General features: G+C 48.4%; 1 long non-coding RNA gene and 16 other non-coding genes across 17 annotated transcripts; 9 read left to right on the top strand and 8 right to left on the bottom strand.

The window, feature by feature from the left end:
* Positions 1-3,481: 3,481 nt before the first annotated feature.
* Positions 3,482-3,554, top strand: trnam-cau (transfer RNA methionine (anticodon CAU)). Its single transcript has one exon. It is a non-coding gene; the product is annotated as a tRNA-Met (tRNA).
* Positions 3,555-4,823: 1,269 nt separating this feature from the next.
* trnam-cau (transfer RNA methionine (anticodon CAU)) lies at positions 4,824-4,896 on the top strand. The gene has a single exon. It is a non-coding gene; the product is annotated as a tRNA-Met (tRNA).
* A 285-nt stretch (positions 4,897-5,181) lies between these two features.
* On the bottom strand, positions 5,182-5,254 carry trnam-cau (transfer RNA methionine (anticodon CAU)). The gene has a single exon. It is a non-coding gene; the product is annotated as a tRNA-Met (tRNA).
* A 3,358-nt stretch (positions 5,255-8,612) lies between these two features.
* Positions 8,613-8,685, top strand: trnam-cau (transfer RNA methionine (anticodon CAU)). The gene has a single exon. It is a non-coding gene; the product is annotated as a tRNA-Met (tRNA).
* Positions 8,686-9,045: 360 nt separating this feature from the next.
* Positions 9,046-9,118, bottom strand: trnam-cau (transfer RNA methionine (anticodon CAU)). The gene has a single exon. It is a non-coding gene; the product is annotated as a tRNA-Met (tRNA).
* Positions 9,119-9,258: 140 nt separating this feature from the next.
* On the top strand, positions 9,259-9,331 carry trnam-cau (transfer RNA methionine (anticodon CAU)). The gene has a single exon. It is a non-coding gene; the product is annotated as a tRNA-Met (tRNA).
* Positions 9,332-9,809: 478 nt separating this feature from the next.
* trnam-cau (transfer RNA methionine (anticodon CAU)) lies at positions 9,810-9,882 on the bottom strand. Its single transcript has one exon. It is a non-coding gene; the product is annotated as a tRNA-Met (tRNA).
* A 314-nt stretch (positions 9,883-10,196) lies between these two features.
* Positions 10,197-10,269, top strand: trnam-cau (transfer RNA methionine (anticodon CAU)). The gene has a single exon. It is a non-coding gene; the product is annotated as a tRNA-Met (tRNA).
* A 900-nt stretch (positions 10,270-11,169) lies between these two features.
* Positions 11,170-11,242, bottom strand: trnam-cau (transfer RNA methionine (anticodon CAU)). Its single transcript has one exon. It is a non-coding gene; the product is annotated as a tRNA-Met (tRNA).
* Positions 11,243-11,382: 140 nt separating this feature from the next.
* Positions 11,383-11,455, top strand: trnam-cau (transfer RNA methionine (anticodon CAU)). The gene has a single exon. It is a non-coding gene; the product is annotated as a tRNA-Met (tRNA).
* Positions 11,456-11,897: 442 nt separating this feature from the next.
* Positions 11,898-11,970, top strand: trnam-cau (transfer RNA methionine (anticodon CAU)). The gene has a single exon. It is a non-coding gene; the product is annotated as a tRNA-Met (tRNA).
* A 241-nt stretch (positions 11,971-12,211) lies between these two features.
* trnam-cau (transfer RNA methionine (anticodon CAU)) lies at positions 12,212-12,284 on the bottom strand. The gene has a single exon. It is a non-coding gene; the product is annotated as a tRNA-Met (tRNA).
* Positions 12,285-12,675: 391 nt separating this feature from the next.
* On the bottom strand, positions 12,676-12,748 carry trnam-cau (transfer RNA methionine (anticodon CAU)). The gene has a single exon. It is a non-coding gene; the product is annotated as a tRNA-Met (tRNA).
* A 4,006-nt stretch (positions 12,749-16,754) lies between these two features.
* On the top strand, positions 16,755-16,827 carry trnam-cau (transfer RNA methionine (anticodon CAU)). The gene has a single exon. It is a non-coding gene; the product is annotated as a tRNA-Met (tRNA).
* A 2,152-nt stretch (positions 16,828-18,979) lies between these two features.
* LOC143004327 (uncharacterized) lies at positions 18,980-19,364 on the bottom strand. The gene is made up of 3 exons (XR_012963955.1): positions 19,318-19,364; positions 19,175-19,219; positions 18,980-18,991 (listed from the first exon to the last, which is right to left on the bottom strand). It is a non-coding gene; the product is annotated as an uncharacterized LOC143004327 (long non-coding RNA).
* A 1,316-nt stretch (positions 19,365-20,680) lies between these two features.
* trnam-cau (transfer RNA methionine (anticodon CAU)) lies at positions 20,681-20,753 on the top strand. Its single transcript has one exon. It is a non-coding gene; the product is annotated as a tRNA-Met (tRNA).
* Positions 20,754-21,493: 740 nt separating this feature from the next.
* trnam-cau (transfer RNA methionine (anticodon CAU)) lies at positions 21,494-21,566 on the bottom strand. Its single transcript has one exon. It is a non-coding gene; the product is annotated as a tRNA-Met (tRNA).
* Between the last annotated feature and the right edge of the window lie 4,807 nt (positions 21,567-26,373).

The raw sequence follows: 26,373 nt of genomic DNA, 5'->3' as shown, positions 1-26,373 counted from the left end.
CTAATTAGAAATAAGAACGTGTAAATCTGTAGAACGTGTCCATTTCTCCTCATGAACGTGTAAAGTTGGTTATTGACTTTAGTTTCTTCCAGTTTGTGTTGCTCACATGTGTATTTATAACTGTGTGTTTTTATTTGAAGGTCTTTAAAGCCGGGGGCAGCAGACAGCTTCCATGTAAAGTCTGTAAGGTCTGGCTGCTGGTCTGTACGTCTCAGTCTGGCCCAGCTGCTCCATTCATGTCTCAAGTGCCGGCCCAGGTGCCCTCCGTGATAGAAAAGGACAAAAAGCTGAGACGTCTCCCCGTCCGGGCGCTTTACGTTCAGCTCGCAAATCTCCCAGTGAGGAGCAAAGACGAGAGGTCAAGAGGAGAAACGCTCAGTCCACTCAGAGCGAGGAGAGAAAAGCAGGCGACCTCAGCTCAGTGAGCGATGTCGTTCAGAGGCCAGACGCTACAGAGTCTGTAGCGTCCTCCTGTTTCTATGGCGATCAGCATGCCAGCATGGCAATGAGCCCAACGTTTACATTTCATTCGTCTATAAGTGGCACAGAAACACACTGCAGCTATTTATTCACCCAGACGCAAAAGGACAGAAATCACTTTTACACTCAATAACTCTTCACTACTTCTCATTTAAAGTGAAATATGTAAGGAATTCAGTAACAGTTGCTGAATTTGCCTCCAGTATTCACTTTTGCTGAGACGGCTATTGTCACAGGAACGTGTGTGTGTGTCTGTGTGTGTGTGTCCTGAGCTGAAGTGACTCACAGCTGTAGAATCGTCCATCAAACCAAAGGTGAAATGCTGGTCAGATGTGTGTGTGACCTCAAACTCATCACAGATGCTACAAAATGCTCAAGAACCTCGTCATGTGACTTCCTGTCCTGACGTAGCGTCTGCGGCGGTGGCGGCGCATGTATGCCAGCTGCGGAGGTACAAATAGGGCGTTAGGCACGGCCGCCACGCAGGAGTGATGTCATCGCACCGCCCTGTGTTTGGCACAATCTGGGTTAGATTAGGACAGTCACAAATACAGCCAGGCTCATTCACTGTGTGTGTGTGTGTGTGTGTGTGTGAGTTTAGTGTATCAGAGTTTCCCACTGAGTAAGAACAGTGGATCATCCTGTCTTACAGAGGTTCTAACCCCGCTAAGAATGTCATTAGTTTGGGTTTTAATGGAGAGTTTCTGTGTCTAAAAGCTCTTTCAGAGGCTTTGCCACCCTGGCAGCAGTAAAATTCTGTGTGTGTGTGTGTGTGTGTGTGAGTGTGTGTGTGTGAGTGTGTGATCCACTCTTTTGTGTTGGCTGCTCGGCTGACAGTGGACCGGATCCAAATCGTACGGGAGTGTGACCAAGAGAGGCCGCTGTAAAAATGTCCAGCGCTCAAAGTGATGTAGTGCCTGTGCGTTGTGTTTGTGTGCGTTTGATTTGCGCGTGTCGTCGGCATGTGTCGCTGAAAGAGGGGCGGCGTGAGCGACCTTTGTCCACTCCAGATGTTCCCCTGAGCCACCCAGCGTGTGGAGAGAGAGGCAGACGCCGTAAAGCCAGGCTGTAAATTTACTGCATGGGCTCGCATTTGCACCTGAATGAGGCCAGGCGAGGTAGCGTGTGTGTGTGTGTGTGTGTGTGTGTGTGTGTGGTTGGGGGAGTTTGGAGAAAGGCCTGCCCCACACACACACACACACACACACACACAGAGCAGGGAGAGCTGTGGGCAGACTTTGGCCTGCTGCTCACTTGTTGACGTGGTTGTGTGAGAAAGTGAAGACGCTTTCAAATGGAAACGCCAAACGGAGAAAGAGAGAGAGGGAGAGAGAGAGAGAGAGAGAGAGGCAGAGTGAGAGCTGTCAAAACACACGGATGAGTCGACAGCAACAGTTGCCGTGTGCAGACCCATTATCTGAGCTGGAATGAGACTCTGCTCAGCCGCTCAGCAAAGCTCACACAAGCGCACAAGAAGTGTGTTTGATGCAAGAGGAGCATTAAAGTCAGATTCTGTGTGTGTGTTTGTGTGCGTGTAGTGTATACATACCGCCTCTCACATTGATTGTTGCATGAGGAGCCTCCAGAGCGTCCGAGCACGAGAGCAGATCCGTCACGTCACACGCAGAGCCGCCGTTTGTTTAACCGTTTAACACTTGGCTCTGCTGACGTCACTGAAACGCTGCACTTCACCCTGGAACCTAAGATCTGCTCTTTATTTACAGTTTAAAACTTTAATTTCCACTTAAAATCTCTCAGAAACAAGTAAACCCAATCCAAAGACACCTCCCCCTAAACCTGTCTCCTCTCAGTTGGCACGGTGGTGCTGCAGTGTGTGTGAATCTTTTTTTTAACATGTTTCAAAACAGAGAAAGTCAAAGCTGAAATCAAGATAAAGTGTTTGTATTTAAACCCTAAGAAACCATTAGAGTCTGAACAGGCTGGAGGAAGATCATCATCATCCATCATCATCACTGCAGTTTGGTGAAGAGCTCTGTGTTTTCCTTTAATCACACTTTCCAGCGCTCCCTCCCTCCCCCGCACACACACACACACACACACACACACATGTTTACATTGCTCCGGTCGTGTACACTGAACGCCACATTAACTCCATTTTGTCACTCAGAGCAGAGCGCCGTTAACACCGTGACCTCTCAGCCTTCACAGTGACGTATCGCCGCCGCCGCTCTGGCCACAGCCCGGGGCGCCGCACGCCACCGCTCACAGCCCATTAGAGGGTCGTGTAATGGCTGTACGGCGGTGCAGCTCTGTGTGCATTAAGAGAGAAAGTCAGAGCTCAATCTGGGTCCAGATCTGAGGAACAAGGAGGCCGTCGCTCAGACGCTCACGTCAACAAACCAACATGAGATCACTTCATGATTAATAATCAATTTTCCTCCACTAAGAGGCGACAATTTAAATGATTGTAGAAGTTGATTTCTAACGGGAAAATGATTCTTAAATGGAAACATCTGGAATCGCTGATCGCTAACAAAATGGCCGACAGTCTAAGGCCTGAAGTCGGGCGGCGCCTGTTCCTCTGGATACTTAAAAGCGGTACGACTGCACTGACACGGTAACGCTTGCGTGAAAGGAGGCTTTACGTTTGCCATGAAAATTGTATGTTGCCACGGACAACTGTTGTTCCAGTACCCTACGGTCTCGTGCGTCCTCTTCTTCACGCATAAACGTCACCGTGGCCGTCACTCATCCAGAGGCTGTGGTGAGAGAATGAGCACTCGCTCACATTCTTCTTCCTGCCTGATTAAAAAGCAGACAGGCGACTCTGTCAGAAATGGTTTCCCTTGATTTCATTTGCAAAAACCATGCAAGCGCTCGGCGAGGCAGAAACGTCGACCCCATAATTTAACCTCTCAACCCCAGAACATGTCTGCTTTTAGCCACTTTCATGTTTAAGCTCAGAGTTTACAAGAAACAAGAAGCTCATACATCTCTGTCATCTCCTATTAAGCACAGATGACTTTGTGAGGTTTACACAGCCTCGTTGGCGCAGTAGGCAGCGCGTCAGTCTCATAATCTGAAGGTCGTGAGTTCGACCCTCACACGGGGCAGCAGCTTTTGGGCAACACAGACTTTACCTGAAGGTCCCACCCATGAATTCATCAAAGCTTTCTCCAACTAACTAACTAGAAATCCTCCTGCCTCTTCCTCTTCCTCTTCAGCCTCGGCCCCCCGGGAGGTTCTGAGGTCAAAGCAGCGTGGATGGTCGCTTCAGTGAAACAGCTCATAAACTTGTGCCGCCCAACTAACAACGTGTTTTCCATTTAAAGGCCCTGAACGTAACGCAGCTCATTTATCAGGGATGACAAAAACAGACAGGCCGGCTCAACTTCCCCCTAAAGTGCCTCTGCAACAATATTGCCTCGAACATAAATCAGCTCCTCTTAACTCAACAACGCTGAGTCAAAGCTGCCGCGTTAGCCGCTAATTCAAGTCGCTCAGCGTGTCGAGGAAGAGTGGGCGGGCTGGAGGGGGGTGGAGGCTGTTGCGGCCACTTTTGCCGAGGCAGCAAATCCCTCCCCTCCCCCATAATTTAAAATCAACAGGTCGGTGTTTCTGCTGGCCAGACGAGGATCACCTAGCAAAACAAAAGCCTCCACCCCGGTCCGTGGCTATCCAAACAGCCATTAGCATTTCCGCAGCTAGTAATCGCCCATGTAGAGTAAACACGGGTGAAGCCCTCGCTGTGGGCTTCCCACACATCGATACAAAAGTGGGCTTAAGCACACCTGCCACTCATTCTGAGAGCCTCTTACACATACACATCCCACAAACGCACACAAACACACACACACAGGCGTTTCTGTTTCCGCACATAGCAAGCAATACACTTCGACACACTTTAACATAACTAGCTAACCTCTCTGAAAATCAAAAGCCAGTGAGCACATCAATCCCCTTAGCAACAAGCCACAAGGTAACAAACCTACCTACCTAGCAACAAACACCCAGCTAGCTCACTTACCAAACTACCTTCCAGCTAACTAGCATGCTAACCTTCCTAGCAACAAACTGCCAGTGAAGCCAGTTTGTGTTAGAACAACATTGTCTGGTCACGTCAGCTGCTTGGCTTATTCTAGCAGCTGATGACATGATGTAGGATAATCCACCTATTCTCCATATGCACTGATCCTGTGCAGGGCCATGGAGGGCCTGGACAGGATCCCAGCATTCAGTAAGAGTCAGGGTTCACCATCAAGAGGTCACTAGTCTGTGAGAGCCAAATCTCTGTTTCAATCAAAGTCTGAGTCTGATTCTCAATGTAATCGTGTAGTAGTCTATGTTAGGACAGGAAACAGCAAGGTAGCCATCGACCACAGGCCTCGTTGGCGCAGTAGGCAGCGCGTCAGTCTCATAATCTGAAGGTCGTGAGTTCAACCCTCACACGGGGCAGGGATTTTGTCTCCCTGTGATTGTTTTAACCACTATGGTACCTTTGCTTCACGTAGCAGTACGGATGGTTCCCTGTTGGTGAAGTAGACCCATACCTCACATGTAGGCACTCTTTGCCTGAAAACGTCATCAGGTCACACCCATTTGGTTGTTCCAGTAAAAGAAAACAGTGTGTAGGATAATCCGTCCACTGATCCTGTGCAGGGTCAGTGAGGTCTCACCATTGAATATATAGTGGATGTTGGACCTAAAGTATATTGACCATAGCTATGTGTGTAAAAGCTCTGCCCCGTGTGAGGGTTGAACTCACGACCTTCAGATTATGAGACTGACGCGCTGCCTACTGCGCCAACGAGGCTGACAGGAGAAGACATACACTGCGCCAACGACTTTGAATCTGTACAAACGTCGGTCTCAAAATCTGACAGTCATTAGTTCAACCCTCACACAGGGCAGCAGCTTTTAGGCCACAGATGCTTTTAGGCCACTGTCACCTGACTGACCAGGAGGTGGGTGTGAAAACACACACACACACACTCACACACACACTGTCACTCAGTCTCAAAGAAGGCAGGTTCAGGTTGGTGAGCTCGCACCGTCACCTCGTCTTTGAACTGCTAATTGTTAATTACTTCAACATTTCTCATATGGCTGAAAGGCTTTCAGACCATCTGTCATTGATTAGGTGTGTGTGTGTGTGTGTGCCCTTTGATGTTGATTTGCTGCCTGATATGTAGGCGGTGGAGTCAGACAGAGGCCAGGCCCTGTATCTGACCATCACAGCTTCAAGTGGAGGCCATTTACAAATCAGAACAACTGTTACACAAACATGATGAAGATCAGGAGCTTCATCAGGGTTTGTTTCCTGAACGAGATCAGTGGGTCAGCGTCTCTGGCACGTCCACTGGTGTGTGTGTGTGTGTGTGTGTGTGTGTGTGAGTGCTTGTTTTCTGGGTTGTAATGATCATGTTGAGGATTGAGCTGCAATTTAGACGATAGATCAAAATCAATCAAACAAGAAGACGTGGAGCCAAATGCAACTCAGTTGTGTGTGTTTGTGTTAACACACTCTCATGGAAAAGTGTGTGTGTGTGTGGTGTGTTTGTGTGTGTGTTTGTTTACAGTGAGTCCAGCATGGCGGCTGAGCCATCTGTCCTCACCACAGTGCAAATGATGAAGCTGTCATATTGACTCCCTGTGAAGCCTTCCCCCTCATCATCACCTTCACGTCATTAATTACAGCCCGTGCACGTGTGTGTGTGTGTGTGTGTGTGTGTGTGTGTGTGTGTGTGTGTTGGTCTTAAGTATTCTTGTAGGTAAGCAGCAGAGCTTTGAACTTTAGGTTCAACTTTATTCCTGAGTTACTTCGAGTTCTCACTTTCTGGAATGAATGCAAACAGGCTCACAACATATTCCTCTGTGTGTGTGTGTGTGTGTGTGTGTGTGTGTGTGTGTGAGCTGACAGGTAAATGCGTCACAGATGGTGACATCACAGCAGGTGGCTGCTCTCCAAAGCCGGTTACTCAGCAGGGGAGTCGGTGTAGATGAGGGTGCGGTGACGGGCCGTCGCTATGGGAGACAGATACACCCTGACAATGTTCGGGATGAGAACACACCCACTTCCTTCTCACCTCACACACACTCACAGACACACTCCCATACAAACCTGAGGGGAGGAGGCTTAACAGATTGTGCGACGGTGCTTATGGGATGAAGGGTGAAGTTCTGAGGTTGCGTCTTTGGTTCCTTTGGCGTTGGATCACATCCCCGCTGAGCTCGTGCTTAGAGACTGAAGGCAGATAGGAAGTCTCTCAGAGCGAGACGTTAAGAGGCAGAGACCAGATGAACGTTAGCATATCAGAGTTAGCTGCTGTGATTTTCATGTTGGTGCTCTGAGGGAGCGGTGGGAGAGAAGGAGAAGCGACCTCAACACCATGACAGACCTGAGCCTGTGTGTGTCTGTGTGTAGGGTCATAAAACACACACACACACTTGTTGTAGGTGCTCATTGTGTGTGTGTGTGTGTTTTATAACCTTACACACACACACACACACACACACACACACACACACACACAATAAGTACCTACAAATATAAGTACAAGACAAAAGACAACTTACAGAGACGTGTGTGTGTGTGTGTGTGTGTTTGTGTTTTTCCCATGGTCAGTGGGAGGGCTTGCCACAATGCATCTTTCTTTATGTCATGCACACGTCCAAATTTGTTTCTGTGTGTGTGTGTGTGTGTGCGTGTGTGTGTGTGTATCCTGCTGCATATGTGGCAGTGGGAACCCGAGTGTGTGATTGTCTCCAAGGTCGTTTCTCCTCCTCATGACCTCACTCCTTTCTCAGAGCCTCCACGACAATATCACTTCCTCTTCGGCAAAACAAAGGGGCTATTTTAGACCACAATGATCTTCCTCTGACAGAGAGACGCAGAGAGACGCAGAGAGACAGCGAGAGAGAGACAGAGACAGGGGGAGAGACGGCGAGAGAGGCAGACAGAGTGAGAGAGAGAGAGAGAGATTTGATGGTAGATTTTCAAAGAAATCAAAGGGAAATGAGAGGAGAACGAGCCAGAGAGAGGGAGAAAAGTGTAGACGCTGCTTCAATCTGCTCACTAAAGTTACTGACACACACACACGCACACACACACACACACTTTCATGTAAGCACAAAGATCAGACAACATGCCGGGTAAACAGGATCAAAAATAGCCTCGACTACGATAAGAGGACTTAAGATCTGAAGCAATGGCCGCGTTCACACTGAAGCTGCCGGTTTGAATCCGGGTGAATCAGATGTGTGTCCCACATGTGAGCAGACGCACAGACGCTGGTGCACAGAGTCACGCAGATGTGCGAGGGTTTGCATGGAGCAGATTTGCAGCCGTTGTCCCTGGATCGGCCTTAAAAAGAGAAGTAGAAGAAGAAACAGAGCAAAAGTATCATCACACAATAAAAGAGGAAAGATGCTTTATGCAGAGAAGTTAATGTAAAAAGCAAATGTATACTTTATGGCGTATTGTGTGTTTGTGCATGTGTTTGTCATTTGTCATGTCTGTTTTGGAGCTTGATGTGCTTTACTGTGTTGTTGAGTTCCACCCGGGCTTTGAACCGGTGACCTCTGCGGTCCACGGGGCCTGTCACCGCCCCCTCAGATCCGCCCGGCCGGCTGCCAGCTCGCCCTCCCTCCGTCCGCCCCGCCGCGGCCCTGAGCTCCCTCTCAAACCAAGGAGGGACCACTTCAGATTCTTCCTTCTGATTTCCGGAGGCAGCGTATGGAGCGTACACACACACACACACACACACAGCGAGCACAAACACACTCTCAGGCCCGTGGGTGTCAGAGGAGTGTCTGTGGTGTCTGGGGGGTTACAGCTCCTGACAGCGTTCTCAACATCAAACGCCTCCGACATCACAAACTGCAACAAAAGACACAATAAATATGAAGTTTTCTCATTTCATCCTGAGTTATGACTCTTTAGAGAAACACTCAGGGCTTCAAAGGTGTGACTCTGAGTCTACTCTCCATGTTTCACAGTTCAGCATTTTGAAACGTCATGTTTGCACCTTAATGTGACTGAAATGGAGACGTGTCAAAGAACTTTGACTCTGATGGAGGAATGGACTGAGAGGATGTGAGCCACTGTGTGTGTGTGTGTCTGTGTAGTTGTATACTCGTACTTATTTGAGCTGCACTTAGAGCTGTTTCAGGCCTCGTTGGCGCAGTAGGCAGCGCGTCAGTCTCATAATCTGAAGGTCGTGAGTTCGAGCCTCACACGGGGCAACAGCTTTTGAAACACAGAGGTTAGTACTCAGCACTGGGTAGCAGGTCTGAAGCAGAGATCCAGAATGTTCTGGCTCTCTTCAGGCAGTGGCAGCTCATGTTCACTTTTAGTCTTCTGGACTTCTGCTAATCCTATTTTGCCTGAAGAAACGTTTGGTCAGACGTTCACAACTCGCCAGAAAAGATCATCAGGTCACAGCTCTTTGGTTGTTCTGGTGAAAGTAAACAGTGTGTAGGATAATCCAGCGGTTGTCTATGGCCACTGATCCTGTGCGGGGTCATAGAGGTCTCAGCCTCGACTGGGAGAGAGTAGATGTTGCACCTACAGTATATTGACAATAGCCATGTGTATAAAATCTCTGCCCCGTGTGAGGGTTGAACTCACGACCTTCAGATTATGAGACTGACGCGCTGCCTACTGCGCCAACGAGGCTGACAGAAGAAGCTTTGTACTGTGGTAACCACTATGAATCTGTACTAACAATGTCTGTTGTTAGTACCAGCTGACCTCAGCAGTTGCACCCTGGTTGTGCGTTCTGGCTTGTTAAGGTTGCACTGTACACGTGTGTGCAGGCCTCGTTGGCGCAGTAGGCAGCGCGTCAGTCTCATAATCTGAAGGTCGTGAGTTCGAGCCTCACACGGGGCAGAGATTTGTCTTCCTGTGATGGTTTTTAGCTTTATGTGAGCATGACGAATGTTGCCCTGTTGGTGAAATAGACATTCCCATACCTCACATGTAGGGACTCTGTGCCAGACAAGATCATCAGGTATGGGACTGCCTATTTGACCAACAGGGCAAAAGTGCCATAGTGGTTGAAACCATCATTGCAAGATAAAAACCCTGCGTCAGTCTCATAATGTAAAGGTAGCACATAGCTATGGTCAATATACTGTATGTGCAATGGCTACTCTGTCCCATTCAATGCTGAAACCTCCATGACCATGTACAGGATTAGTGGCCATAGACAATAGCTGGATTATCCCACACAGTGTTTACTTTTACAAGACAAAGCAAAGTGCCGAGGTATGGGACTGTCTACTTCACCAACAGGGCAACATTCGACTTGCTTACGTAAAGCACAAGTGCCAAAGTGGTTAAAACCATCACAGGAAGTCAAAAACTCTGCCCCGTGTGAGGGTTGAACTCATGACCTTCAGATTATGAGACTGACGCACTGCCTACTGCGCCAACGAGGCTGGCCGACAACATGTATTACGATCCGTCGTAACTCAACAAGACTTGGAACCTGTACAATGTCTGACTCTGCAGACATGGGGGCAGTAACTCAGTCCATAGGGGACTAGGAACCGAATGGTTGTGGACCAGGAAAGTGGACTGGCAGCTGGTGAGTTGCCAGTTTGCCTCCAGGGCACTGCCGAGGTGCACGTGAGCAAGGCACCAAACTCCCAACTGCTCCAGGGGCGCCGAAGAATGGCTGCCCTGCACCTGCAAGACAAGTTACCTGTGCAGTTTGATTGTCGATGTAATGGAGTGGTATTGGAAATTTGCAGCCTCGTTGGTGCAGTAGGCAGCGCGTCAGTCTCATAATCTGAAGGTTGTGAGTTCAACCCTCACACGGGGCAACAGCTTTTGGTGGTGTTCTGTGTTTGGGCCCCATGTGGGTTCACTCTGTTTCACTGACTGTCAATATGATAGGTTGACACTCCTGTCGTTTCCCTTGAGCAAGGAGCTGGTCTGTTTGTCCTTCACGTATGTAAATCAGGCTCCCTGCAGCTCTTTTTAGAGGTAACAAACAGACGGTGAAGGGACGGACATAGATGTGCCGCTCAAACACTGCTGTCCTGTGAATCTCTGCACCAGAGGTAAATGTGTTGTTGACCTCTGTCTCAGGCTTGTGGAGTGGAGGAGGAGAAGGCTCCTCACTCTTCCCACAGTGCACTGCTCCACATGGTGCTCAGAGAACAGGAAGTGCAGGACTGGGCGTTATTCCTCGCTGAAGGGATGGACGCAGCATTTGTATTCTTTTTCCCAGAGGCGGCTATATTTATGGCTATTGTTTAGGACAGGGAGCTCCCCTGTCTCTCTGAGCCAGTGTCCAGTGTGTACCGCTCTGTGTGTGTGTGTGTGTGTGTGAGTGTGTGTGTGTGTGTGTCTGGCTTGAGTCCAGTAATGAAAATAACATCTTGACCAACGGATGACCGCGGCAGCAAAAGATGACAGCAGTGTCTCTCTCTCTCTCTCTCTCTCTCTCTCTCTCTCTCTCTTTCTTTTGTTTTCTTGGCTGCATGATGTGAGATTCCCACCATTACTCACTGAACAGCATCATAAATAAAGCCTGAGAAGCAACTTGTGTGGGTGTGTGTAGCACCTATGACCTAATGTGCGTCTGTCTGTGTCTAAAGGTAGATGCAGCAGAATAGCGAGCCTGAAGCCTTTAGGATATGTCATGCAGCAAGATCCATTCAGAGAGAGTAGATGTTGCACCTACAGTATATTGACAATAGCCATGCGTATAAAATCTCTGCCCCGTGTGAGGGTTGAACTCACGACCTTCAGATTATGAGACTGACGCGCTGCCTACTGCGCCAACGAGGCTGACAACAGAAGGCTTGTACTGTGGTAACAACTATGAATCTGTACTAACAATGTCTGTTGTTAGTACCAGCTGACCTCAGCAGTTGCACCCTGGTTGTGCGTTCTGGCTTGTTGAGGTTGCACTGTACTTGTCTTTTCAGGCCTCGTTGGCGCAGTAGGCAGCGTGTCAGTCTCATAATCTGAAGGTCGTGAGTTCGACCCTCACACGGGGCAGAGTTTTTATACACATACATGCAGGATGTGACCAATATTGAACAAAAACACCTCTCTCGTCACTACATGAGAGGTATGGGACAGTGTCTATTTCGCTGACGAGGCTACATTTGTCCTCCATTGACATTTCTAATGACTGAAGCACGGACCACAAAGCACCACCACTTCATTGCATTGACTAACAGGGCAGGATATTGTACAGGTTCCAAGTCTCGTCCTGTCATGGAAATTTTGCTTTATGCAAGCAAGACCAATGTTGCCCTGTTGGTGAAATAGACCGTCCCATACCTCACAATGCTAGAAAAGTATTGTGCGGTCACAGCTCTTTGCTTTCTCTGGCTGCGTGACAAAGTATCGTTGGTGCATAGTCCGATTCCGATTGTCAATGTGATGGCTATTCGACGATCGTGCACTACGGATCTTTCTACACAATGGTCTGTCAGCCTCGTTGGCGCAGTAGGCAGCGCGTCAGTCTCATAATCTGAAGGTCGTGAGTTCAACCCTCACACGGGGCAGAGCTTTTACACACATACAAATGGTATGTCTATGGTCAACATACTGTAGGTCCACTATCTACTATATTCAATGCTGAGACCTCTGTGACCCTGTACAGGATGAATGGACATAGACAATGGATGGATTATTTTACAGAGTGTTTTCTTTTACTAGAACAACCAAAGAGCAGGGCAACATCCGTCTTGCTACGTGAAGCGTAGGTGCCATAGTGGTTAAAACCATCACAGGAAGACAAAATCCTGCCCCGTGTGAGGGTTGAACTCACGACCTTCAGATTATGAGACTGACGCGCTGCCTACTGCGCCAACGAGGCCTATGTAGAATGGCTACCATGCTGTGTCCTGTACCAACATAAACCACTACACGATTACATGGAGAATCGAACTCAGACTTTGATTGAAACAGAGATTGGCTTCCTGTCATGGTTTTAAACACTGTGACACTTTTGCTTGACACAAGCATGACGAAGGTTGCCCTGTTGGTGATATAGACAGTCCCATACCTCACATGTAGACTGTGTGGCAGAAAAGATCGTCATGTCATGGTGCTTTGCTTTTTCCAGTAAGAGAAAACATTGTGTAGGATAATCCAGGCATTGTCTGTGGCCACTGATCCTGTGCAGGGTCATAGAGGTCTCAGCATTCAATGGGCGACAGTAGATATTGGACCTATTATATAGACCATAGCCATGTGTGTAAAAGACCTGCCCCGTGTGAGGGTCGAACTCACGACCTTCAGATTATGAGACTGACGCGCTGCCTACTGCGCCAACGAGGCTGACAGATGGATGGCTAGAGAGATCTGTGGTAGTACGGCAACGACACTCAATCTGTACAAACAATGACTGAGTCCTATTGTCAATCACGTCAGTCTCATAAACTGAAGGTCGTGACTTCAGCAGTGATGGTTTTAACCACTATAGCACTTTTGCCTTGTTGGTGCGATAGACAGTCCCATACCTCTCATGTTGGGACTTCACAAGACTCGTCGAGATTTTACACACAGACATGCAGGATGTGGCCATTGTTGAGCCAACACTTACACTTACACCTACTTTCTTCCACTGTATAGATTTTAACTCTTCAGGTACCAGAATCAATGAGGACCCATTAGATGAGGCTTCACTGGCAGAGAGGAAGAGTAGCAGGGTATGAGGAAGAGTGAAGGGGTGTTTAGATAAGTAGAGAAAGAAAAGAGAAGCTGAGGAGGCAAGAAAGTGAAGCAGGAAAGAGATGTACAGGAAATATGAGGAGGAGGAAAGAGTGGAGGGCCAGATATAGCAGGAGGAGCAGAAGAAGAGCTCCACCTTTGACCTGTCAGTGTGTGTGGAGGAGCGGTGTTACAAACATGAAACCTGCTGGACTCAGTGGAACAGGTACAGATGCAACATGTTTGCACTCGGAGGTGAAAACACAGCGCAGAGAAGAGGAACGGTTACTAATGAGTTCAGAGTGGGAGGAGCTGAGCGAACGGAGGGAGGAACGCTCTACAGTGAACCTGAGCGAGGACGACGTGGTACCACCGCAGTCTCAGGCATGTTTAGTCATCTGGTTTGGTCATGAAGGTTGAGCAGCATTTGCTGTGGCTCATCCACTTTAGCTCTGACTCACTCGCTGTCTGTCTGTCCGTCTGTCTGTCTGCTCCTGGTCACACGCTCACAGTAACGTTCCTGTCTGTGCCACACACACTACAGGGGACAACCTGAGGATCCAAAGCACAAACGGAGCTGTTTCCAGCCTGAGTAATGCTGCGGCCGGGGGATTTGATTACATTTTTGTCCGCCTGTTGTAAAATCACACGGCAATAACTCAAGTCAAATGAAACAAATTGCATTATTAAAAAACATGCAGGGAAATTGGGCTCACTTAAAGCAGCAGTCAGGTATTTAAACAATACCTCATATTGTGAAGCATCAAAATATGAAACATCTGTGTGAAACGTGTCATAAAACTTTATAGCTCCAGAATCTGGAGGATTAGATGATATAAAACTCTGCTTCACGCGGCTTATCGCTGGAACACACATCAGGCACCAGGCCAACACACTCACACAGAGGAAGAAACATCCACAAGTGCCAAATACCTTTATACAATCAAAAGGCTTCAGACACGGGATCAGATTTATTAATAAGCCTCTGACTGCGTTTACGCTCGTTTGGAAGATCGTTACCTGAAAGTCTTTAACGTGAACTGAAAGGTGAAATGTATGGAAACCTTCACGTGTTCCATACAGTGAAGTGTAAAGTGAAAACTAGGATGCAAGTCAGTCATTTTGTTAAATTGAGGCTAAATGACTCAATAAACTCCCCAAAAGTACCATCATTAGCTTTATATTGCGATCAATCACTGTGTGTATAGTTAGGTGACACATTTCTCAGTTTTGCTGAGTGGAAACACATGCAGCTCTGGAATATTAGAACACATTTCAGCGAGCCACCGATGCCGGCTGCTATAATTAGCTGCGAGCTGTGCGACCGAGAGGAAATGGCGTCAGACGGCTGTAAACACAGAAGCAGGGGGAGCTGGGAGTAGGGCCAGACTGGGCATTGTCCTCCAGCAGCTCGGCTTTGGAACGTGAGATGTGGATGGAGGGAGCGGACAAGGGCGCGGCGGCGGCGCTCTGCTGGCCAGAGGTTACGAGCTAACGTAAACCTAAATCTTATTACGTGGTCTTCTCACATGTGCGAGAAGACCACCTGCACTTCTGCGACACTCTCAGACTGGTGAAGATGTAGGAGACGCAGGATTCAGACCCTCCTGACCTCCAGGTTACGAGACGGACGCACTGCCGACTGCAAATGCAGGAAAAACCTTACGAACGCACGAAATCATAGAGATGCAGGTGCATTCTGACCCACCACTTGTTTGGAGGTTGCATTGGTTCACATGAGCTCCACGAGGTCCAGACAAGAGATCATGTTCATTAGAAGGGATCAGAGGTGGGAAGCTCCTCGTCACAAACATGTGAGGCAATAGAAAGCCTGATCGCCCGCAGAGGGAGAGAGAGAGCGAGCAGGGCAGCTGTGTACGGTGTTATCACAGAGACCCGCCCATGTTGTGACAGAGGAACGTCTGTCTGCAGCTCTGCAGGGAGGGTAGGGGGTCAGAGAGGAAGGGGGTCGCTCTGATTGGATGCTGCATGTTCGTGTTTGTTTGATTTGGGTTGGTCAGCGCTTAATTGTTTTCTAAGGAGGTCGCTGCTGGGTCCTCAAAAAAAAGAGTTTATTGGAAGAAACCGGTGATGATGATGATGATGATGATGATGATGATGAGGGAGGAGGGCGGTGTTTTAGAGAAGCAGCTGTCATATTTGACACTGAAAGACAGCTGAGTTTGGATATCATCTTTCACACGCACGCACGCACACACGCACACACACACACACACACACACACACACACACTGTCACTGCATTAAAGTTTCTCATTGGGGTCTGATGTGGTGACAAAAGTGTGAACATAGTGAGGTGAGTCTCTCTCTGTCTCTCTCTCTCTGTCTCTCTCTCGCTCTCCCCGCCCCCCCATCTCCCTGTGTGTGTGTGTGTGAGGACTGTGTGAGGTCACGTGATGGATGCTTCTCCCATCCTGATCCGTCTTCCTCCCGGGACGGCAGATTGATCCTCCTCCTCCCCATCGATTGCAGCTCCTTCTCCTCCTTGTCCTACTTTACCCACAATCCCCTCCTCCTTCTGTCATTCGTCACCTGCACCCTCCCCTCTCCCTCACTTTCCTCCAGGGGGGTCTCACACTTCCTTCTTCTTCATCCATCTTCCCGTCTCTCTCTTCCTGTTTTGATTTTGCCCTCCCCTCATCTGTCTCTCTCTTCATTCTCTCTCTCTCTCTCTCTCTCTCTCTCTCGCTCTCTTCTCTCCCTCTCTTTATCTCTCTCTCACCAGGTTCTTTAGTACAGACCAAAGTCAGAGAGTTGATGATCTTGCAAGAAAAACTCCACTGCCAACACTCAGAAAATCAATAATGTGAGTTAATGCCAGTTAATGTGAGAAGCTTGTGCGTGCGTGCGTGCGTGCGTGCGTGCGTGCGTGCGTGCGTGCGTGCGTGCGTGCGTGCGTGCGTGCGTGCGTGTGTGCTTGTGTGTGTGTGTCGGATAACATGAGAGCCCAGATTCTTTTCCCTGTAACTTGTCAGCTTCATTATGAACCAGCAGCTTCCTGTTTACGCTGTGAGGAGTTGATGTTGAGTGTCTGATGATGTCGTTGATGCATCTTGGCTCGTCCTGACGTCAACAATCCATCCGTGGTGATGAAGATTGTCCTAAAAAAGTACCACACAAAGTTTTCCTTCTTCAAGGTTAATGTTGTTGTGGATGAAGTTGAGTGGGCATTAGAGTCGGGCCTCTGATCAGTGACCTACATGTGTGCTGATCACGCCGCTCTGTGCTGATTCAGCATATTGGGACTGCTGAGGCTGACAACATGTAGGTATATGAATGATGAATGATGGCGGCCGTGCGTATCCTGCTGCTGTTAAAGCGAGAGAGCCGATACCGTATTAGGTATTTGATCAATTGTTTGAAGTGGTCTTAAATATGAAGCTGAATAGGAAGAAGGGATTGAAAGGGGGGTGCCTTGCTCACGTGCACCTCTGCAGTGCCCTGGAGGCCAACTGGCAACTCACCAGCTGCCAGTACACTTTCTTGGTCCACGCGACCCTCCGGTTCCGAGTCCGCCATGGATTAAGCTACTGCACCCATGTCTGCAGTCAGAGAGTGTACAGGTTCCAAGTCTCGTTGAAGGACCACGAATCATAGTAGGTAAGACACCGTCAGCCTCGTTGGCGCAGTAGGCAGCGCGTCAGTCTCATAATCTGAAGGTCGTGAGTTCGAACCTCACACGGGGCAGGATTTTTGACTTCCTGTGATGGTTTTACCCACTTTGGCCCTTGTGCTTTACGTAAGCAAGACGAATGTTGCCCTGTTGGTGAAGTAGACAGTCCCATACCTCCGCTCTTTGCTTTATCTTGTAAAAGTAAACACTGTAGGATAATCCAGCTATTGTCTATGGCCACTGATCCTGTACACGGTCGTAGAGGTCTCAGCATTGAATTGGAGTGAGAAGACATTGCACCTACAGTATATTGACCATAGCCATGTGTGACGTTCAGATTATGAGACTGACGCAGGTTGTTTCTCTTGCTATCATTGTTTCAACCACTATGGCACTTTTGACCTGATGATCTTTTCTTGTTATATTTCAAAGGATAAATCAAAGAATCCAGGTCCAAAGGAACGTTATGATACGCTCCTTGTCCCTCAAAAGTCCTGTATTTTCCCAGCCATCAGTCAAATCATATTGAGGGCAAATCTAGCAGAAAAGATCAAATCAACATTTCAGCGTTTCACCATTTTGTGCTGGGACCCCAAATAAGAATACAAACTAAAATGAGCCTTAAAGAAAGAAAGGAAGAAGCTCAACCAAATACAGAATGCAAATAGTTCATTGAATCCAAGCAGGTTTCACTCTCACCACAATCAGAACAGAGCCAGAACTTTAACATCACAATGAAAGCTTGAGTTTGATGATGAATGAAGGAGGGAGATGATTCTGTTGATGTTTGTTACAACGCCTCCACAGTGGATCAGCCTTCCAAATGATGACATCATTGAGGCCTGTTGTTTAGGATGATTTGGACCTGATGGTAGGATGATCACTCGGGTTTGGCGCATGTGAAGGTTCTCAGAGCTTCACAGCTGATGTCGTTGAATTGTCCTGTGGAAAGACGTCAGACATTAGACAACAGTTTGGATCTCTGTGGTCTGTGTGATGAAGGTTTCATTCTTTGTCTTTGTGGCATCTTTAAGTCAAACAGCAAAAACATCCAGTCCAGATCCAGTCCCCCCTGGTGCCCCTGGTTCCCCAGGTGGCCCTGGTTGCCAAGGATACAGTGAGTATTTGGCACCTGATTTGTACCGCTCCACACAGTCCTCATTATTCGCGTTGTTGGGTTCATTCATAGCCCAGTTTCTCCTTAAAAGGGACTGGTCAAATGTGGAGCCATCGGTGTAGACCCAGTTACCCTCCTGGAAGAGGATGTGGAAATTGATTGTTAATTGAATAGTTAGTATTTGTATGTGTGTGTACTCTGAGCTTATGTGTCTAAGAATCAAGTGTGCTACACAACTTTGGTGAATCCGTCTGGTTGTGTTCTCTCACTGTGAAGAAGACTTCAGAGGTCTGTGGTGCTTTTGACAAAAGTAATGAGGAGGGAAAAAAAATATTTCTTGTCTTTCTAAGATGGAGTGAAGTCAAAGTCATCATTTTCTAAAGCCTAAATTCTCTCTGAAAGCCCTTCAGCACTGTAGTGATGTACTTTTGTTTGCTGTGTTAGGTTACGAACATGTCAATCAACCCTCACAGAGAAGGAAAGCCTAACTAAAGAAACACGTAGACATTGAGTCTCTCCTTCTGACTGGGAGGGGGCGTGTCTTCCCCTCCCCCACAGTAATGTGATTGGCCACCGAAGGCGTCACTCTCCTGAGATCAACTGACTGACGTGTTGTCATGCAACTCTGTGAGGATTTTCCTTTCCTTGTACTTCACTGACCTTTTTGCGGTCGTTTAGTCCAGTCCAGGTGCTCCTAACGTGGTCACCGCCTATCAACAGCTCCATAATGTGCGTAAACATGTAATAATCGTCGCCAAAGGAGATCAAATGTGCCCCCATCCTCACGCAATCAGACTAACCAGAGGAGAAAGCAGAGAAAGAGATCGAACAATAAGAAAAGAGTCTGAATGAACCTTTAAAATTCAGGAAAACATCTGAACTAAAGGTGAAATGACTAAAGAGCTGCTGGAAGCTGATTGGTTACCTCAGCGTCAGGCATGCTCAGACGGGCAGGTTGGTACAGGAAACAACGACCTCCATAAGAAAGCCAACCACTGGGACAGTCTAACACACAAAACCAGTCAGTCAATCTAAATGTATCAATGATTGTGTTCATGTTCATTTGCACAACATGTAATCAAAGGAAGGAAGCAGGACCGACCTGGCCGAGCCGAGGCAAACTGTAAAGGAAGAAGAAACACAGAGTCAGAGGGAAAATCCAAAAGCAATGGAGTCAAATTCCTGTTAAGATATCAACAAGAGAATGAAGAAGATCTGCAGACAATAAACTAAGGAGGAGAGAAAGTGAGGAAGATGAAGTAGAAAGCACAGAACACTACACAGTTGGAATGAAAGAGACTCACCAGAGCCACATTGAGCAGTGTGAGGAGCGGAAGAAAGGATGCCATCTGTGGAATAGAGACATGGAAGGAGTCCAGATGACTGAGCTTTTATTCAGACAGTAAAGGCATCACAGAATCAGACCAAACAAAGTTTAGACACTGACCTCAGTGGTGATGAAGAGGAGCTGATGTTGCCGCAGCAGGTTTCTGTGTCAGGATGATGTTGGAGGAAGGAACTCAGCACCTTTATACCTTCAACCCCCCCCACACGCACACACACCCACACACACCCACACACACCCACACACACACACACCCTCATACATTGTATTATCATGTGTCTATAATGACACATTAAGGAGCTGCCTTCAGTAAATAAGCAGCAGATCTGTGTGTTTTGAGTAAAGGTTAGGTTGAGACGGTTTCAGCCTCAGGAGCTCCATGTGACTTTACGATTCCATGGCTGCATTAAGTTTCATCAAAGTGGCAAAGACTGAGGAGTCATGGTTTATGAATCAAGAGAAACCTTTCACATCTTTTCTGAGTCCCTGAGACTCTGGGGTCCCCTTCACCTCAGGAAGAAGGTCTGGATGTGTCAAGGTTTAACAGAACAGAGGACCCAAGCGCAGATTAACAGTTTCAACAAGGATTTATTCAGGTAGGCAGAAGTATCCAAAGGAGCAGGCTGGAGGCGGCGTCGGGGACAGGCAGGGTAGGTCCGAGGGCTGGAGACGGGAGACGAGGTCAGGTGCAGGCGTGGGTCGGTACACAGGTAAAATCAGCCGATAGAGCAGAATCTGAACGAGTGCTGCCATTCTCCAGGGTCAAAGGTGGGATGAGATGAGAGACATTCATCCATTCATCGTCTCCACCATCACTTTGTTTTGCTCACCACCCAGAGTTTGTGATCAGAGGTAAGAGTTGATGAAGATGCAGCTCTCTACCTTCAGATCAGGATGCATTTAGGTTTAGATCCAAACTGCAACTTGTGTCACTGCCAGCTGGTTGTTAGGGAATCACTAGGAAGCAAGACTGTAGAGTTATTATGGGTTAGATGTCTTTATGGGGACCATAAGGTTGAACTTACACTGTGTATGCTAGGGGAACTGCTCCTTTATGTCCAACCAACCAAAAAGAAGCTTTATTATAGTTTATTACTGCAACAAAAGCCTGAGAGCGACCATGGGACTGTTTGATCAAGAGAGGGAACCGTGTGACAGACAGGATTCAGCAGTGTCAGCACATTGAGATCACTGAATGAAGCCGTAAGGATGTGAACATATTCTGATATTGTTTAACATCGGCAACACCTATTTAAACATGAAAATGATGTGCAATCTTCTTCAGCAGTTTGTTTTCAGGCGTTTCAATCTCGAGGTGACAGTGGCCTTAAAGCATCTGTGGCCTAAAAGCTGCTGCCCTGTTTGAGGTTTGAACTCACAACCTTCAGATTACGAGACCGACGCGCAACAGACATTGTATGCACAGATTCATAGTCGTTGGCGCAGCACAGATGCCAATCTGTCAGCCTTGTTGGCGCAGTAGGCAGCGCGTCAGTCTCATAATCTGAAGGTCGTGAGTTCAACCCTCACACGGGGCAGTGATTTTATACACACAGCTATGGTCAATATACTGTAGGTCCAACATCTACTCTCTTACAGTCAATGCTGAGACCTCTATGACCCTGCACAGGATCAGTGGCCATAGACAATGGCTGGATTATCCTACACAGTGTTTTCTTTTACTAGAATAAGCAAAGAGCTGTGACCTGATGATCTTTTCTGGCACAGAGTGCCTACATGTGAGGTATGGGACTGTCTATTTCACCAACAGGGAAACATTCGTCCTGCTTGTTTGCCATAGTGGTTGAAACCATCACAGCAAGACAAAATCCCTGAGGGTCGAACTCACGACCTTCAGATTATGAGACTGACGCGCTGCCTACTGTGCCAACGAGGCCTGTACAGTAGAATTGCCCAAAGCAAAATGAGCACACACACACAGAAAGCACTGGGAACAGGGTGACACTGGTTTGCGCTGTGAAAGCAACTTAACGCATGAACACACAACGCTGAACCCTAAATGCTTCACCGCATCTCACACACTCGTACACAGATACACAGGGGACGGAACTCAACACACGTCAGCAAAAGCTGCCTGAGTATAGCGTTCTGTATGTCTAACCGGCCGTTTCTTCTTCGGGGGGGTTTCCCTGCACTGCAGTCAGAGTCAAAGTGAACATGAGATCAGACAGTCTGAGGAGAGCTAGAACATGCAGGAACTCTGCTTCAGACCTTCTACCTTACAGGCGAGTTCTAACCTCTGTGTATTAAAAGCTGCTGCCCCGTGTGAGGCTCGAACTCACGACCTTCAGATTATGAGACTGACGCGCTGCCTACTGCGCCAACGAGGCCTGGTGCTGAAGCTGATGTACAACTGACAGAAGCCAGAAGACACAACCAAACAGCTCACACAAAGGTGATACAGACACACACACACAGTGGCTCACAGACAGACGGAGCTGTGATAAAGTGGAGATGTGTGCCGGATCTCACACACGCCACAGGAAATCCAATGACCATCACATCCTCTCAGTCCGTTCCTCCATCAGAGTCCCAGTTGAATGTCTTCAGTGGTGAACCAGAGGTCACCATGACATCACCGCTTACAGCACAAGACCAGGTTTTTGTCCAAGACAAGACTGCACCATGGAGGCCTAGACCTCCGGCTCCTTTTTTGACCTTCTGTTCGGTTTGCTTTGAAACTCTGGCCTGTTTCTGTGTCTGAGAGGAAAATGGAGTGGCGACTCTGAAGCAAAGCGGCGCTTGTTGTACTGAGGCACGTGTTCTCCGTGGCTCTCCGAGGGCCGCTTGTGCTGTAGGTTATTAAACAAACGTGCAAAGTGGGCACTGCCAGCTGGTGGAGGGATTACCGCTCCTGCCATAACACCTTGCAGCCTAATTTGCGGCCGCCACCCGTGGCGGCAGGAACATGTCAGCCGGTATATTTAGATCCCTCCTTTCATTAGCGACAGGGAGCATAGGTGAGAAGGAGTGAGAGTCAGCGGAGGTCCACTCCTTGTGTCCGTGATTGACGGCAACAGATGGCGGCGTGGCCGTGGAAGGGGCGGGGGGGTCACTCCCACAGCTGACTGGGGGGTCTCCATTGACCCTCAGCCCCTGTGTTCACCCGTCACCACTGGACACAGCTCTGATATTCACGAGCTGGAGACTCAAACTCATCAACACGCACATCTACACTGGGCAGTTATTAGTAAGAGCCGAGCTGTGAGTAAGGTCGAGGGCCGTCATGTCTGGTTCTGCTCCCTGATCCATAATGTATGAGCTGGTGGCCAGATGGTGCCGCATAATTCCTGCGACGCGGCTCTGTTGGGTGTGACACCTATGCATGTGTGTGATGATGGATAATTCTAATAATGCAGCGTCACCTCTCCACCGCATCGCTAATGAAGCTCTGTCACATTCCAGGGTTTTGCAGTGTTTCATGTATGTGAAGTGCATGTTAGCGTGTAGGACTGATTAGATATTCACGCTCTAACAAGAAGCAACACATCAGCTGAAGGCTCTGAAGTCTTTGGATACTTAAGGTTTCAGTTTTTGTCTTTGCATGCGATCGCCCCTCCCCCAGACTCACCGTCTGAGAGATCCTGTGAGGTTCTCTCAAAGTTTTGGATCCTTCAAGAAAACCTTTTTCCTGGGAAACCTTCTTGGAAATTCTCTTAAAGGTTTCTGTTAGGATTTTGCAAGATTACCAAACAAAGAGGAACCTTTGAAACTTTCCTCAACAAGGACATAAGTGTAGAACAAACCACAACCGGGTCTCTTCTTTCCTCGTTGCCTTTGTCTGACCCCTGCATTGGACCGCCCAACATTACGATTGAAAAGAATCCCAAAGAGCTGAAAGAAGAAGAAGAATGCTGTGAATCTGGTGGCATTTTAATGGTGGTCATATTTCTAACACCTGTTAAGAGTGATGAGCCCACAGTGCAACCTGAGCAACCCTGCCCCCTGTGGAGAGAGGCGGTAACTGTGCCATGTGCAACCGTGAAGAAACAGCTGTGATCTGTGAGAATCTGCTAACTGCTTACACATTCTATTTAAGGGAATACACAGGAGGCGGATCATCGCTGATATTAACCCTGACTTAACGCTCAGTTTAAGCAACAATCTGACTCAACTCATCTCACACACACACACACACACACGGCGGCAGATGAGGCCGTCGTAAACAGATTTTCCTAACAGCCATTATTATCAGGCAGCCCTGTGTGAGTGCTGATGAGAGCTTCCCTGGAGTGCTTGTTAACTCCTAATTTAACACCTGGGGAATGTGCCGGCTGGGGCAGATTGGGCCTTTATCTCCCCGAGGCTGTGAGAGTTCTGGGAGGTTAAGGTTCCCCCGCAGGGCGCTGAGGCCAGAGGGAAGCGGCGACCTCAGAGGGGCCGGAAAGTGAAGGTGGCTAAAGGGTCAGAGGGTCGCATAGTGGCGGCTGCGGCGGCGTGAGGGTCGTCTTACAGTAGCGAGAGTGGCTACGACCTGGGAGGGCACGGTGATGGACGAGAGGAGGGGCGGGGGGAGGGGGGGGTGCTGCTCTCTGATTGATTTTGGCTGAACGGAATATAAATGAAAGAGCTTTGAGCATTCAGACAGTCGCTATATTCAACTTTTTATTCATGTTGCGGTGAATCAATGGGATTTCATCATTTATTGAATATGCATGAGTGTTTGCTCATTCATCTTCCTGTAGGAGCGACACTGCAGTATTCAGATCCATACTGGAAACCAACGGATGCTTTACATGCTTGAATCACATCTGTATGTTACTAAGAGTACGTCCACATCCATTTCTGTTCATTTGGAAAGGGTGAGCAAGTGGATTTTCAAAATTGCAACACTGGCTTCAAACTTAAGGCATGAAGTGGAGGACTGAGTGTAGACAGAATGTTAACTTAACAATAACAAAATAAGCCGGTTTGAGGCTTTTGCCACTCTGGCCTTTCAAATTAAAGTTGTTGTGCAGTGAAAAATGCTGGGTCAGCTGCCAGGTGGAGCGAGGAGAGGAAAGCGGGAGAGGCGGGACGGCGGCTGTAAACACGGAGCGCTGCCTTAACCGCATTTTCTCATCTGACAAACTCGCTGACCATCCCTTCATTGTCTGTTTCCCTGGACGCTCGGATCTCCAGGAAAAATAAAATAACCTCTGGCTCTCTGGTGACTTGATTGAATATACGCATGGTCACGGAGAGAGAGGGAGGGAGAGAGAGGGAGGGAGAGAGAGAGAGAGGGAGAGGGAGAGGGAGAGGGGGAGGTAGAGAGAGATAGAGAAGGAGAGAGAGAGAGGGGGAGGGGGGGAATTAGAGAGATAGAGAGAGAGCCAAAGAGGGTGGGGAAGAGAGAGAGGTAGAGAGAGACAGAAAGGGTGGGGGGGAGAGAGAGAGAGGTAGAGATATGGTGGTGAGAGACGGAGACAGCTGTCTGATGCCTGGCGTGCTGTTACCACCTACAGAGAGGTTATCTCAGGTCGCAGAGAAAGCAGAGACACACACTTTCACACACACTCCAGATGGTGAGAGTGTATTTCGAGTGTATTTACAGTGGCACGGCCTGGCACTGAGCGCTCCTCCAGGCTCCGCTCACTAATGAGATAAGTCTCCGAGTCGCTGTTTGCCAAGAGCACAATGAGTCGCCGCCAAATATGTATTTTTTGATGGAGGGCTCGTACTTTGTGCTTTATGAAGTCGAGGTGTGATGGATGAGCGTGTTTGCTGAGGAGACGGTTTTCATTTTTCAGCGTTATGCATTTGTGCTGTGGAGATAATGAGTGTGTGTGCAGTGTGAGGACACACAGGTGCCAGTTTATTAGGTACACCTGTGTGATGAAATGGGACAGCAGCTGGGAGGATCAGAGTCTAAGCACCCGGAAGTCCACTTTAGGAGAGGAAACCATGGAAACGTGCAGATGTTTCAGGCTCAAAGGTCAAAGGACAACACTTTCTGAGGCTACAGTGAACATTATTTAACATGGATCACGTTCTGTAGATCATAAGGCTCCATTAAGGGACCATGGACCTGCTGAGGGAACAAAGTAAACAAGCAATATAGACAAAACTATACCAAACATGGACAAAACTCCACGTACATATGAATCTACATGTGTCAAATTGACATTACTGACTTGGGAAAATTAGTTGAGCTGTGTGGTGTGTGTGTGTGTGTGTGTGTGTGTATTTACACAGGAGAGAGTGTGTGGTTACGGCAGGGTGACAGCGCTAAAGAGTTGGTGTCACTTGGTTTCATGGAGGTGTCATAAGGCCATGGGAGGGGGGTCCAAATCCGTCCGCTCCATTTAAAGGACCAGTGTCACGCTACTCAACCAGCTCAATGCAGCTGTCAATCACGCCGGCCACACCCTGACTTTAAAAAGAGTCTGACCGGGGGGGTGTTTGTAGAGTGTGTACATGTGTGTGAGAGTGTGAGAGGACGAGTGTGTGAGATACGATGTGTTGGAAACCCCTGACTCATCAAATTCCAGTGCCAAGCCTCTGGGATCCATGACGTGGTCCTGGACTTGCAGTGGATTCGCGGCACATGAAAGATCGACGCCTGCGGGAGGCAAACCGGGGTTACATGAGGTCACTGGAACCACAATCCATCAGTCCGTGGTGCCCAAACCGTGGGGCTCGAGGTGCCGTCGTGCTCGGCTCCTCAGACAGGACCGAGCCTGCGTCATGTCTTCATCTGAAACCCAGAGGCTCCATGGAAGATGATCAGCTTGTGGTTCCTGGTCTCCGTAAGTCTCCCACTCTGTGACACCACCGGGTCGCGTCCCGTGTGACAGGAGCTCTGGAGGGGTCAGAGTCCGAGGCAGGGGTCAGCTAAGTTTAGTTGTGCCCTGGAGAGTGAGCGAGTGTTTCAGCTGAAGCCCCCTCCAGCAGGGCCGTACTGAATGTGAAGCAGGGTGGGGGGGGCGGGGGCATCCTCACCTATTGTCCCATAAAAGAATAGCTTGTCTTTCATGTCCCTGGACTCGCAGCCCTCTGGGTCTCCTGGTATCAAGCCTGCTGATCTGTCCCTCTGAGCAGGGAGGGACGCTTTAGCTGCGTGTCACTGTTATGATAATTTAGATTAAACGGCGATCTGTCCGCGCTCCAGCTCGACAAGAAATCTTTGATAGCGCCGGGTTGTTGACATACATTTTT

This window comes from Genypterus blacodes, unplaced genomic scaffold (assembly GCF_046128005.1).
Source record: "Genypterus blacodes isolate CSIRO-AG114 ecotype Tasmania unplaced genomic scaffold, CSIRO-AGI_Gbla_v1 ptg000065l_1, whole genome shotgun sequence".
NCBI classification, from domain to species: Eukaryota; Metazoa; Chordata; class Actinopteri; order Ophidiiformes; family Ophidiidae; genus Genypterus; species Genypterus blacodes.
The sequence above is the reverse complement of the archived record's forward strand: the minus strand, read 5'-3'. Positions and strand labels throughout refer to the sequence as shown.